Source organism: Triticum aestivum, chromosome 4A (assembly GCF_018294505.1).
Source record: "Triticum aestivum cultivar Chinese Spring chromosome 4A, IWGSC CS RefSeq v2.1, whole genome shotgun sequence".
Taxonomy (NCBI): domain Eukaryota; kingdom Viridiplantae; phylum Streptophyta; class Magnoliopsida; order Poales; family Poaceae; genus Triticum; species Triticum aestivum.
The window spans coordinates 750,929,445-750,942,262 of NC_057803.1; positions in this window are offsets into that span (position 1 = coordinate 750,929,445).

The window sequence follows — 12,818 nt, forward strand, 5'->3', positions numbered from 1 at the left end:
GTTGATAATCGAGCAACTTTTCTTCAGTCGACTCGATCCATTCTTGTCTTTCGTCGAGTGATCTTTTAGACTTTGCTGGTTCCCGAGCGACGGATCACAGGAAATCTCGCGTCTGACAGACCGATCTGCCGTTCGCGGATTCCACGGGATACGAAATTTGGGGGAGCGCGCGAAGCGGAACGACCCGTGGCGCTCGGATGGGACGGGACATAGACGCCTCGATCTCCGCGCCGCTTTTTCCGCCACGTATCGTGTCGATGCAACTGTTTCGGGATATGATTAGGTTGCCTGGGTCCACCTGTCATCCACTCGGAAGGGATGTTATAAATGCAACCAGCGAGGGTTTTCTGAACAGTGCTCCATTCTTTCTCTTCTGCTCCCCTCGTCTCCGCCCAAATGCGCTCACTTTCGCCCCCGCAAAGCTCTTCCTCGCGCACCTCGCCGGTAGCCATGGTCAAGGAGAAGATGGCGGCGCTGGAGCGCGCAAAGAAGGCGTCGGCGACGGAGAAGGCGTCGGCGGCGGAGAAGGCGAAGGGGAGATCCACCAGCCGGAGTGGGTCTTCGTCGAGATCCCGCCTACCGAAGGGCTGGGTCCAGGGAGATTGGATCCAGTCGACCATCAGGGAGAAGGATCTCCTCGACATGGCCGACGACGGGCTGATCCCCCATGGCGCCGCAAGACTTCCAGGAAAAGAGTGGCAACCTCAGCCGGAAGAGGGTGAGTGTGTGCTCCTGGCCACTCATATTGATCGAGGATTTTCTTTGCCTCCGAGCATTTTCTTTCGTGGTTTTTTGAACTTCTTTGGAGCCCAACTCCACCACTTTACTCCAAACTCCATCGCGTATCTTGCTGCGTTTGTATCCATGTGCGAGAGTTTCCTGGGCTGTCGACCACACTGGGGCTTGTTCAAGCACATCTTCACGTGTCGTTCTCAGACCGTGAAGAAGGCGAGTCCAGGCGATGAGAAGACCCAAGTTGTCCAAATGTGTGGGGGTCTGGGAATTCAAGTGAGGAACAAGAGCACCTTCCCAGCTATGACGTTTCCCGAGTCGGTCAGGGGCTGGCAGTCGACTTGGTTCTACTGCCAGAACGAGCTGACGCCGGGGCAGTCGAGTGGACTCCCCCCATTCACCATGAGTCGAGTGAACAAGCCCTCCTCTCTGAAGGTGGTTCCGGAGGAGAGAGATGATGTGAAGATGTTGATGGATCGCGTGGTGCAGTTGGTTCGGGACGGCGTGACTGGCATGGACCTTCTGGAGGTTTTCCTTCGGCGGCGAATCCAGCCTCTTCAGTTCCGGAGCCATGGCATGTGGTTGTACCGCGGGACTGAAGACGAGACCCGAGTCCACCCGGAAGCAGTCGACGACGCCACGGTGGAAAGATGGATGGCCGCGGTCACTGGGAACAAGGATAATCCCCGTGGATCCAGGAGGATTCCTCCACTCGACCACCACACCGTTCCAGATGAGGTATATTTGCTCTGCCTTCCATTGTATATTTGTCGAATTTGTTTCTGTATGTTCTGTGACTTGGTCGACTGATCTCTGTCTTGACGTCTTCCAGGCCCTCACCGACCTGTATTCGATGCCCAATGGAGCTCTGGCTCCGACTGAGGAGTGAGAAGCCAGCGGGGGCGAGAGCCAGGAGGAGTGGGATTCAGACGCTGCCGAAGATGACGATGATGATGACGACGATGATGAGGATGAAGAAGAGGAGGTGGAGGAGGTTGCACCTCCGCGCTCGGAAAGGCGGTCGAAACTTGTCCATGACCCTGCGACTGAATGCGGTAAGGGGGCTGTGACTGCCCCGCAGTCGACCAAACGCCCTCGGACCGCTTCTCCGGTGCCGAGTGAAAAGGCGCCGAAGCAGTCGAAGGTGGCTCCGTCAAAACCTGCCAAGCTCCTGCCGAAGATGAAGGTGTCCATCCCCACCATATCCGAGTAAACATGTCACTCGAGTCTCCTTGTTTTGTATAGGCTTTATCTCTGGTTGATACTTGAGTTAGTCGACTGATTCTTTGGAACTTCAGTGCTGCAACTTCTGAGACCTCAGGCAAGGCTGACGACCATGAGATGGAGGACGCAACAACCTCAAATCCTGGTACTATACTCTCAATTCTGTCCTTAGTCGACTGACTCATGATTTCTAACTTTGATTCTTTTTCTGAAGCTCCACCCCATGACATTATCACCCTTCCTGAAGATGATGATGATGAGGATGAAGAACCGCCGAGGCACAGGATGAGCAGGAAGACGTCTACTGGTAAGGCAACCCAGGATGCGACGGCGCCTGAGACTGTGGTCATGGAGGAGGAGAACCCCACTCGACACACCGTGTCTTTCGCAGTGCCGTTGACGAGTGCTCATCCCACTTCGTCGAGTGCTGCACAACCTTCGCTCTTCACAACACATCATGTCCCAGAGGACCAAGCCAGTGCTGCTAAGGAGGCGATACGTCAAGCGGGGATCATGATGGAGCAGGTGAAGATCGTCCGGGATGCAAGCCAAGCAGTTTATGACGCTAGCTCCGCCCTTCAAAGCAATGTTCAGGTCAGTCGACCACCGCCTGTTCTGTTAGGATATGCTATCAAAACTTTTTCTTTCTGAAATCCATAGCAATCACCCGCTGGGTGTGTGGATAAAAAACTCCGTGTTAGCGGGGGCACGCTGAGTGCACCCGCTGGGTGTAGTCCCCAAGGCTAAGGTCGACTGCTGGCAGTCGGCCTTAGGCTTGATAAGTAAAGGTTGTTCATCATTCGACTGGATCGAATGGTTTTCGACTGGTCGACTGGTCGACTCTGTCTTGAACAAAACTAGTGGGGGCACGCTGAGTGCACCCACTGGGTGTAGTCCCCGAGACTGTGGTCGACTGCTTGCAGTCGACTACAGTATGAAGAGCACATCTCCCCTTTTTTTTGGGTCGACTGGTCGACTCTGTTTTGAACAGAACTAGTGGGGGCACGCTGAGTGCACCCACTGGGTGTAGTCCCCGAGACTACGGTTGAATGCTTGCATTCGACTGTAGTCTTAGAAACGTATGATTTTTCCCTATCCACTCGGAAGTGAATCATCTTTGATATTTTGTCGATTGGTTCTTCGTAGAAATCTTGTGACCTTGCGGCTCGCTATACGGAACTGGAGCAGAAGCACATTCAGCTCGAGCTGGATCTGAAGCTGGTGCAGGAGAATCTGACGAAGGCGAAGGAGGAGACCAAAGGTATGTTCGGTGAGACCTCGATGACACCTTTTTCCTTCCATTTGTTTCAAAATCTGACTTTGCTGTAACTTGCAGACAAGGTGCGGGAGGCCCAGAAGAAGAAGGACCTTGAGCTAGCTGAGAAGACCAAGCTTGCTGACGAGAAGTTAGCTTCAGTCACCAAGCTTGAATAGGAAAATCACAATCTGAAAACTGCTCTGGCTATTGCCTCCAAGGATGTTGACCGACTGAAAGCTGACAAGACTACCCTGACCGAGAAGATCAACCAATTGACAGGGAAGAAGAATGACCTGGAAGGCTTCCTGGGTGGTCTTGCCAAGAAATTGTTCCTTATGCTCGAAGGTAACCTTTTTCACTCGACCAACATTTTCAACTGTGATGCTTTCATTCGACCATTGTCTTGATTCGGCGTTTTGTCCTTGCAGAATTCTGTCGGAACTTTGAAGAAGAGACTAGCCAGTTGGAGCCGAACCTTGACCCTGTCAATTCTCCGGTGAATGATGAAGTTGCCATGAATGTCTTCCGACTGGAGTCTCGCGTTGCAGCTGTCGTGGACTATCTTGCAAGGCTGAAGGCCGCCACTTCTCGCATCGACTCGACACTTTGGCCCGGGGCAACACTTCAGAATGACCTCGAGTCATTGATGGCTCGACTAAACGCGGTCCCCGACCGTGTGCAAGAGTGGAAGAAGTCCTCGGCTCGGTGTGGCGCAGACGTTGCCCTGTGTCTGGCCCGAGTCCACTGCAAGGACGCGCGAGAAGAGAAGCTGGCGGCTCTCCGAGTGGCCAACACCAAGAAACACGACTTCAGATCCTTCATGGAAACTTTCATCGCTGCTAATACCCGGATCGCAGACGGGATCGACCTCGACGAGTTCGTTGCTCCTTCCAGCCCTCCACAGGAGGGGTAAAAAACTTTCTTTAAGCCCGACACTTTAAATTTGCCTCGGTATGCCGAGTGGAATTGTAACCGGTAAACCTTAACAGGCTTAGTGCCTGAGCACTCTCGGTTCCTTTAGGTATCGACCTAAACTTGGATTTGATGTTTGGATATGATTGCTCCTGGTTCGAATTGTCCTTTGCAGGTTCACAGCAAGATGTCCACTGCAGTCGACTTATTCCTTAGGCGAGCACTGGGCTGCAGCTAAGCCTCCGAGTGAGAGGTTTGCTCTTCACTCGGTAGGATTTTTATACCTTAGGCGAGCGCTGGGCTGCAGCTAAGCCTCCGAGTGAGAGGTTTGCTCTTCACTCGGTAGGATTTTTTATAACTTAGGCGAGCGCTGGGCTGCAGCTAAGCCCCCGAGTGAGAGGTTTGCTCTTCACTCGGTAGGATTTTTCATAACTTAGGCGAGCGCTGGGCTGCAGCTAAGCCCTCCGAGTGAGAGGTTTGCTCTTCACTCGGTAGGCTTTTTCATAACTTAGGCGAGCGCTGGGCTGCAGCTAAGCCCCCGAGTGAGAGGTTTGCTCTTCACTCGGTAGGATTTTTTTATAACTTAGGCGAGCGCTGGGCTGCAGCTAAGCCCCCGAGTGAGAGGTTTGCTCTTCACTCGGAAGGATTTTTTATAACTTAGGCGAGCGCTGGGCTGCAGCTAAGCCCCCGAGTGAGAGGTTTGCTCTTCACTCGGTAGGATTTTTTCATAACTTAGGCGAGCGCTGGGCTGCAGCTAAGCCCCCGAGTGAGAGGTTTGCTCTTCACTCGGTAGGATTTTTCATAACTTAGGCGAGCGCTGGGCTGCAGCTAAGCCCCCGAGTGAGAGGTTTGCTCTTCACTCGGTAGGATTTTTTTATAACTTAGGCGAGCGCTGGCTGCAGCTAAGCCCCCGAGTGAGAGGTTTGCTCTTCACTCGGAAGGATTTTTATAACTTAGGCGAGCGCTGGGCTGCAGCTAAGCCTCCGAGTGAGAGGTTTGCTCTTCACTCGGTAGGATTTTTTATAACTTAGGCGAGTGCTTGGACTGCAGCTAAGCCCCCGAGTGGAAGTCTGGCTTACCACTCGGTAGGATTTTTTATAACTTAGGCGAGTACTTGGACTGCAGCTAAGCCCCCGAGTGGAAGTCTGGCTTACCACTCGGTAGGATTTTTTATAACTTAGGCGAAACGGATTCGCAGCTAAGCCTCCGAGTGGAAGTCTGGCTTACCACTCGGTAGGATTTTTTATAACTTAGGCGAAACGGATTCGCGGCTAAGCCTCCGAGTGGAAGTCTGGCTTACCACTCGGTAGGATTTGTACAAACTTAGGCGAAACGGATTCGCGGCTAAGCCACCCGCTGGGGGAAAAAGTGACAAAAATTATGAAGGAATTATGGCACTATTATTTCGAGATCCATGAACTACAGAAGTATTTTATTACAACTCATCCGAGTGGAAAACTTTTAAGTGTAAAACGGGCGGAGCAGATCCGCATTCCAAGCTCGGGGATCTTCGATGTTGTGTTCGACGTTGTAGAGACGGTATGCCCCGTTGTGGAGAACTTTGGTGACGATGAAGGGTCCTTCCCAAGAAGGAGCGAGCTTATGTTGTTTCTGCTGATCCACTCGGAGAACTAGATCTCCTTCTTGGAAGGCTCGACCCCTCACATTCCTGGCGTGAAAGCGACGCAAGTCTTGTTGATAGATGGTCGATCGGATCAGAGCCATCTCCCTTTCTTCCTCTAGAAGGTCGACTGCGTCCTGACGCGCTTGCTCAGCTTCTGCTTCGTTGTAGAGTTCAACTCGAGGAGCATTGTGAAGAAGATCACTCGGCAAGACTGCTTCAGCTCCATAGACCAAAAAGAATGGAGTTCTTCCAGTCGACCGATTGGGTGTGGTCCGCAAACCCCAAAGCACCGAAGGAAGTTCGTTGACCCATGCTCCAGCCGCGTGCTTGAGATCACGCATCAGTCGGGGTTTTAAACCCTTGAGGATTAAGCCATTGGCTCGCTCCGCTTGTCCATTCGACTGGGGGTGAGCGACTGAAGCGTAGTCGACTCGTGTGCCTTGAGCGTTGCAGAAATCCTTGAATTCTTCCGAGTCAAAGTTCGACCCATTATCCGTAATGATGCTGTGCGGGACTCCATATCTGAACGTCAGCTCCCTGATGAAGGTTACTGCAGTACCGGCGTCAAGATTCTTGATTGGTTTAGCCTCGATCCACTTTGTGAACTTGTCGACTGCGACCAGTACGTGCGTGAAACCACTTCGACCTGTTCTCAAGGGACCGACCATGTCCAACCCCCATACTGCGAACCGCCAGACGAGTGGAATGGTCTTCAGAGCTGATGCGGGCTTGTGTGACATATTGGAGTAGAACTGACATCCTTCGCACTTGTCCACTATTTTCTTTGCCATCTCATTCTCCCTTGGCCAGTAAAATCCAGCTCGGTATGCTTTGGCTACAATGGTCCGACAGGACGCATGGTGACCACAGGTCCCCGAGTGGATTTCATTAAGAATGATTCGACCTTCTTCTGGCGTTATGCATTTTTGACCCACCCCAGTCGGGCTTTCTCTATACAGCTGTCCTTTGATAACGGTAAAGGCTTTGTATCGACGGACGATCTGCCGAGCCTCTTCCTCATCCTCTGGGAGCTCTTTTCTCAGGATATATGCGATATAGGGAATTGTCCAGTCGGGAGTGATCACTAAAACCTCCATGACCAAGTCGACCACTGCTGGGACCTCAACCTCAGTCGGATCTGTGGCACTCTTGGGCTGTGGAGCTTCCTCTGTGAAGGGATCTTCTTTAACTGACGGAGTGTGTATATGCTCCAAAAACACACCACTCGGAATGGCTTCTCTTTTGGAACCTATCTTTGCCAGATCATCTGCTGCTTGATTTTTCAGTCGGGGGATGTGATGGAGCTCCAACCCCTCGAACTTCTTTTCCAGCTTCCTCACTGCATTGCAGTATCCAGTCATGGCTGGGCTTCTCACGTCCCACTCCTTCATCACCTGGTTGACCACTAAATCTGAATCGCCATAAACCATCAGGCGACGGACGCCGAGTGAGATGGCCATGCGCAATCCATATAAAAGGGCCTCATACTCTGCCTCATTGTTGGAGGAATCAAAGTGAATCTGGAGCACATATCTAAGCTTATCTCCTCTGGGGGAAACCAGAACAACCCCAGCACCAGAACCATTCAGCATCTTAGAGCCATCGAAGAACATGGTCCAATGCTCCGAGTGAACTTGAGTCGGCTGTTGTTGTTCAATCCACTCGGCGAGGAAATCTGCTATTGCGTAGGACTTAATGGCTTTCTTTGCCTCAAACTTGATATCAAGGGGAAGAAGTTCAATCGCCCATTTCGCCACTCGACTAGTTGCATCTCTGTTGTGCAGAATCTCTAATAGTGGGGCGTCGCTGACGACTGTGATAGAATGATCAGAGAAATAATGAGCAACCTTCTTCGTGGTCATGTATATTCCATACACAAGCTTCTGATAATGAGGATATCTCTACTTGGATGGAGTCAAGACTTCAGACAAATAATACACCGGGCGCTGAACTTTGAAGGCTTTTCCTTCTTCTTCCCGCTCGACCGTAAGTACTGTACTGACGACTTGTCCTGTGGCTGCAATATAAAGCAACAAAGGCTCTTTGCTGATTGGAGCAGCAAGCACCGGCTGGGTGGAGAGCAGAGCTTTTAGCTCGGCAAACGCTGCATCAGCTTCTGGAGTCCACTCGAACTTGTCTGCCTTCTTCATCAGTCGGTAAAGAGGAAATTCCTTTTCACCGAGTCGTGAGATGAATCGACTTAATGCGGCCAAGCATCCAGTAAGCTTCTGGACATCGTGCACTTGCACATGGCGTTTCATTCGGAGAATAGTGCCGATCTTCTCTGGATTAGCATCGATCCCTCGCTCGGAAACGAGAAAACCGAGTAACTTTCCACCAGGATCTCCGAACGTGCACTTCGATGGGTTGAGCTTGATATCGTACCTTCTGAGGTTGGCAAATGTTTCGGCGAGGTCAGCAAGCAGGACGGAACCTTTTCGCGACTTGACGACGATATCATCCATATACGCTTCCACATTCCGACTGATTTGAGTGAGAAGACACTTCTGAATCATACGCATAAATGTGGCTCCGGCATTCTTGAGGCCGAACGGCATGGTGATATAGCAGAAGCACCCGAATGGAGTGATGAAAGCTGTTTTTACTTCGTCGGGTCCATACAGACGGATCTGATGATACCCGGAATATGCGTCTAGGAAAGACAATCTCTCACATCCCGCGGTCGAGTCAACAATTTGATCTATGCGAGGGAGAGGAAAGTGATCTTTCGGGCAGGCCCTATTGATGTGCTTGAAGTCAATGCACATGCGGAGTGATTTGTCCTTCTTGGGAACCATGACGACATTAGCGAGCCACTCGGAGTGGTATATCTCTCAGATAAATCCTGCCGCCAACAGTCGAGCCACTTCCTCACCAATAGCTTTTCTCTTCTGGACAGCGGACCGCCGAAGATGCTCTTTGACTGGTTTTGCTGATTTGTCGACTCTGAGGCGATGCTCAGCCAGTCCCCTGGGAACACCTGGCATGTCAGCTGGCTTCCATGCAAAAATGTCCCAGTTCTCACGGAGGAACTGGATGAGCGCTTCTTCCTATTTCGGGTCGAGTGTCGTGGAGATGTGGGTCGGGGCTGCATCGGGGTCGGTCGGGTGAATGTGAACAGGCTTCGTCTCACCAGACGACTGAACTGCAGATTTTGTGGCTGGTTTCTTGGATCGCAACAAATCACTCGGATCTGCGTTTTGCTTGTATTCTTCGAACTCGACCGCTGTCACCTGGGAATCGGCAATCTTCGAGCCCTTCTGAAAGCACTCTTCTGCCTTTTTCCGATCGCCAGTGACAGTGATCACTCCTTTGGGACCTGGCATTTTCAGTTTGAGGTACACGTAACATGGTCGAGCCATGAACCGTGCATAGGCGGGCCTCCCCAAAATGGCGTGGTACACGCTCTGAAAATCCACAACCTCAAAGGTCAACTTTTCCTTGCGAAAATGTTTTGAGTCGCCAAAAACTACGTCCAGAGCTATTTGGCCGAGTGAGTTGGCTTTCTTCCCTGGTATGACTCCGTGGAAACTCATGTTGCTGGTGCTCAGTCGGGACATCGGGATGCCCATTCCTTTCAGTGTGTCTGCATACAACAAGTTTAGCCCACTACCACCGTCCATCAGCACTTTCGTCAGTCGAGTGCCTTCGACAACTGGATAGACCACCAAAGCTTGCCTCCCAGGGGTGGCAATATGAGTCGGGTGATCAGATTGGTCGAATGTGATGGGTGTTTGGGACCATCTCAAATAACTTGGTTTTGCTGGGGCAACCATATTCACCTCACGGTTAATGACTTTCAGTCGACTCTTGCTTTCCACATCCGCGAAGATCATCAAAGTGGAGTTGATATGCGGATATTCTTCCTCACTGTCCTCTTTGTCTTCGGCCTTGTCTGACTCCTTCTCCTTGTCCTTAGACTGTTTTCCCTGAAACTGCTGGATCAGGAGTCGACACTGGCGAGTGGTATGCTTTGGGTAAATGATGTTTCCCTCTTCATCTTTCTTCGTGTGGATGTGGCATGGCATATCCATCACGTCGTTTCCTTCTTTATCCTTTACTTTCTTAGGATTCCAGGATCCTTTTGGCTTCCCTTTGAACTTCCCCTGAGCCACGGCCAAGGCCTCTCCAGGAGCTGCTGGCTCGGCTTTCCGCTTCTGTTTCCGACTGGAATTTCCCTTCTCCGACTGACTTGGCTTATATTTGCCGCTCCGGAGTCGGCCCTCTTCCTCGCCATTGGTGTACTTGGTAGCAATCTCCATCATTCGACTCAGGGTCATGTCCCCGGTTCAACCAAACTTTAGACTCAATTCCCTGTTCTTGACGCCATCTTTGAAAGCACAAACTGCTTGATGATCAGACACATTTTCCACAGTATGGTGCAGAGTGATCCACCTCTGAATGTACTCTCTGAGAGTCTCATTGGTCTTCTGCGCACAAACTTGCAGCTCTGTCAAACCAGCTGGTCGCTTGCAGGTTCCTTCAAAAGTTCTGACGAACACTCGGAACAAATCTTCCCAAGTGTAAATACTGCTAGGAGGTAACTGATTCAACCACGCTCTGGCTGAACCTTCCAGCATGAGGGGCAAATGCTTCATGGACACCTCGTCATTCCCACCGCCAATCTGAACAGCCACTCGGTAGTCCTCAAGCCAAGTTTCAGGCTTGGACTCCCCAGTGAACTTGCTGACTCCTGTCGCCAACCTGAAATTGGGGGGAATCACTGCGGCTCTGATAGCCCTGCTAAAACACTCTGGACCAGAAACATGCACTCGACTGCTCGTGGGTGCATCTCTCTCGGGTCCACCTCGATGGGCTCTATTTCGGTCGACCAAGCTTTGCACGATAATGGATCGCGCGTCGAAGCCTGGTCCCCTGGGGTCGACTGGAACTCTTCGCCCCGCACTAAACTGACGCCTGTCATCCTGTCGCCGAGGAGCGTAAGACCCTTCCCTCGGAGAGGAAACAGGCACTCGACGCCTGTCATCTCGGTCATGTCGGTCTCCATACTGATCACGCTGGTTGTCGCGCCCTTCCCGCCTCGGAAGCGATCTGGGACTGTGAGCCAACTAAACCGTATTCGCAGCGACGGATCGACTGTGAATTCTATTGCGCGACTGCGACACAGCTGAGTTCTGGTCCCCTACTGCTCGGAGCAAATCTCTGATCTGCATCAAGCCTCTCCCAGCTTCTGACTGTGAAGGCTGGATGGACTCTGCTATACGGGTTGCTGCTGCTAAATTCTGAATTGGCGTGCGGTATACCTGAGTCGGCGGGAAGAGTCGACGTCGACTGGCTTCGGGGACTCGTTGCCGCGCGCGCTCGTCGAGTGCTCGCTGAAGGTTCTCCAGACGAGCGCATTCAGCCACATTGGCCAAACGTGCCTCCTCCAAGGCGCGAGCCTCGGGGGTTTCTCCCGCAATGGGAGTATGCAGGGCATCCATGTTCCTGCGGCGAAGCTCTTCTCTCTGCAGAGAGTCAAGTGTCTCGGGCTGGTACTCCTCGTGGTCCTGAGCGGGGCCACCTCCACCGCCTGCTCCGCCACCGTGGGCGAAACCGGGAGGACTGCGGGGTCCGTCGACCATGAGAATTTCCGCCGCTGGATCACTGCTATCGCATTCGGATGCAGTCTCTACGGAGCCAGTCGACAGATCGAATAGGCCGTAGAGAGACTCGTCGGGCTCGATTGCCGCAACTTGTGCGATGGCCGCCTGGCGAGCCACCGCGTGCTTCACCCACCGCTGAAGCCTCGACCGACCAGAGCGCTTGCGCTGGTGGGAGACCGGACGGGCGACCGATAAAGGAGTCGACCGATAGGGGGCCGACGGTTGCCGCAGCAGAACGCCGCGGACACATGCGCGAAAATGCGTCGCACCGCGGACGGGGAGCGCATCAACGTCGAGTGGAGCCTCCTGGAGCCACGCGGAGTCGTCGGCGACAAAGGTGAGAGCGCCAAGACGGATCTGGCGCCCCTCGACCAAAACTCCAGCAGTCATCATGATGAAAGTACTCGGAAATACTGCAACTTCTCCACAAAATCGCTAAAACACCCGCCCCACGGTGGGCGCCAACTGTCGTGGTTCTAAGTCTGACAGTAGAGTGGGGGGTAGGTATAGAGAGGCAAGGTCCTAGCTATGGAGAGGTTGTAAACACAAGCGATGTACGAGTTCAGGCCCTTCTCGGAGGAAGTAAAAGCCCTACGTCTTGGAGCCCTGAGGCAGTCGAGTGGATTATGTGTATAGGTGTTACAAGAGTGCGAACCCTTCTGCCTATGGAGGGGGGTGGCTTATATAGAGTACGCCAGGACCCCTGCCAACCCACGTAATGGAGGGTTTAAAGTATATTAAGTCTGGGGCGTTACTGGTAACGCCCCACATAAAGTGCCTTAACTATCATTATGTCTATTCAATTACAGGCCGTTGCAGTGCAGAGTGCCTTCTGACCTTCTGGTGGTCGAGTGTATCTTCATGGTCGAGTGAATCTCCATGGTCGAGTCCTTCTGGTCAGTCGAGTGGGTTGTCACTGGAAGGTGATCTCTTCTAAGGCTGTCCCTGGGTAGGACATTCAGGTCAGGCCTATGACCCTACCCTAGGTACATGAATCCATCAGTAGACACGGCAGTACTCCGATCCAGTTAGACTTTCCTGAAAGCTGGCATAACACGCCAGGTCAGTACATTGAATGTACTTGCAAGCTCGCAACAAGCAAAACCGTAATGACAAACAACATCATGATATTTAAACAAGTTCAATGCAAATATCAATATGCTACTCATGCAGTGACCAAACTTGTGCATCGAGTCACTCGGACTCTCTTACCAACAGGTTACCTCGCAACCGAATAGTGATCACGATAAACCACGAATGAACCACTCTTGGTTCAACCGGTTACCTCGTAACCCAACAGTGGTCATTCCCAGATCACAAATAGTACCATAACCATCAGGCTCACTAACATCATCGTAACTCAATGGTACAATGCAAATAACTTAGTGTGCAATTTTATTGAAGTTCATCCATGGTGTGACTTACTTACGAACCGGACCCTTATCCGCGGGCGCTGCTATCG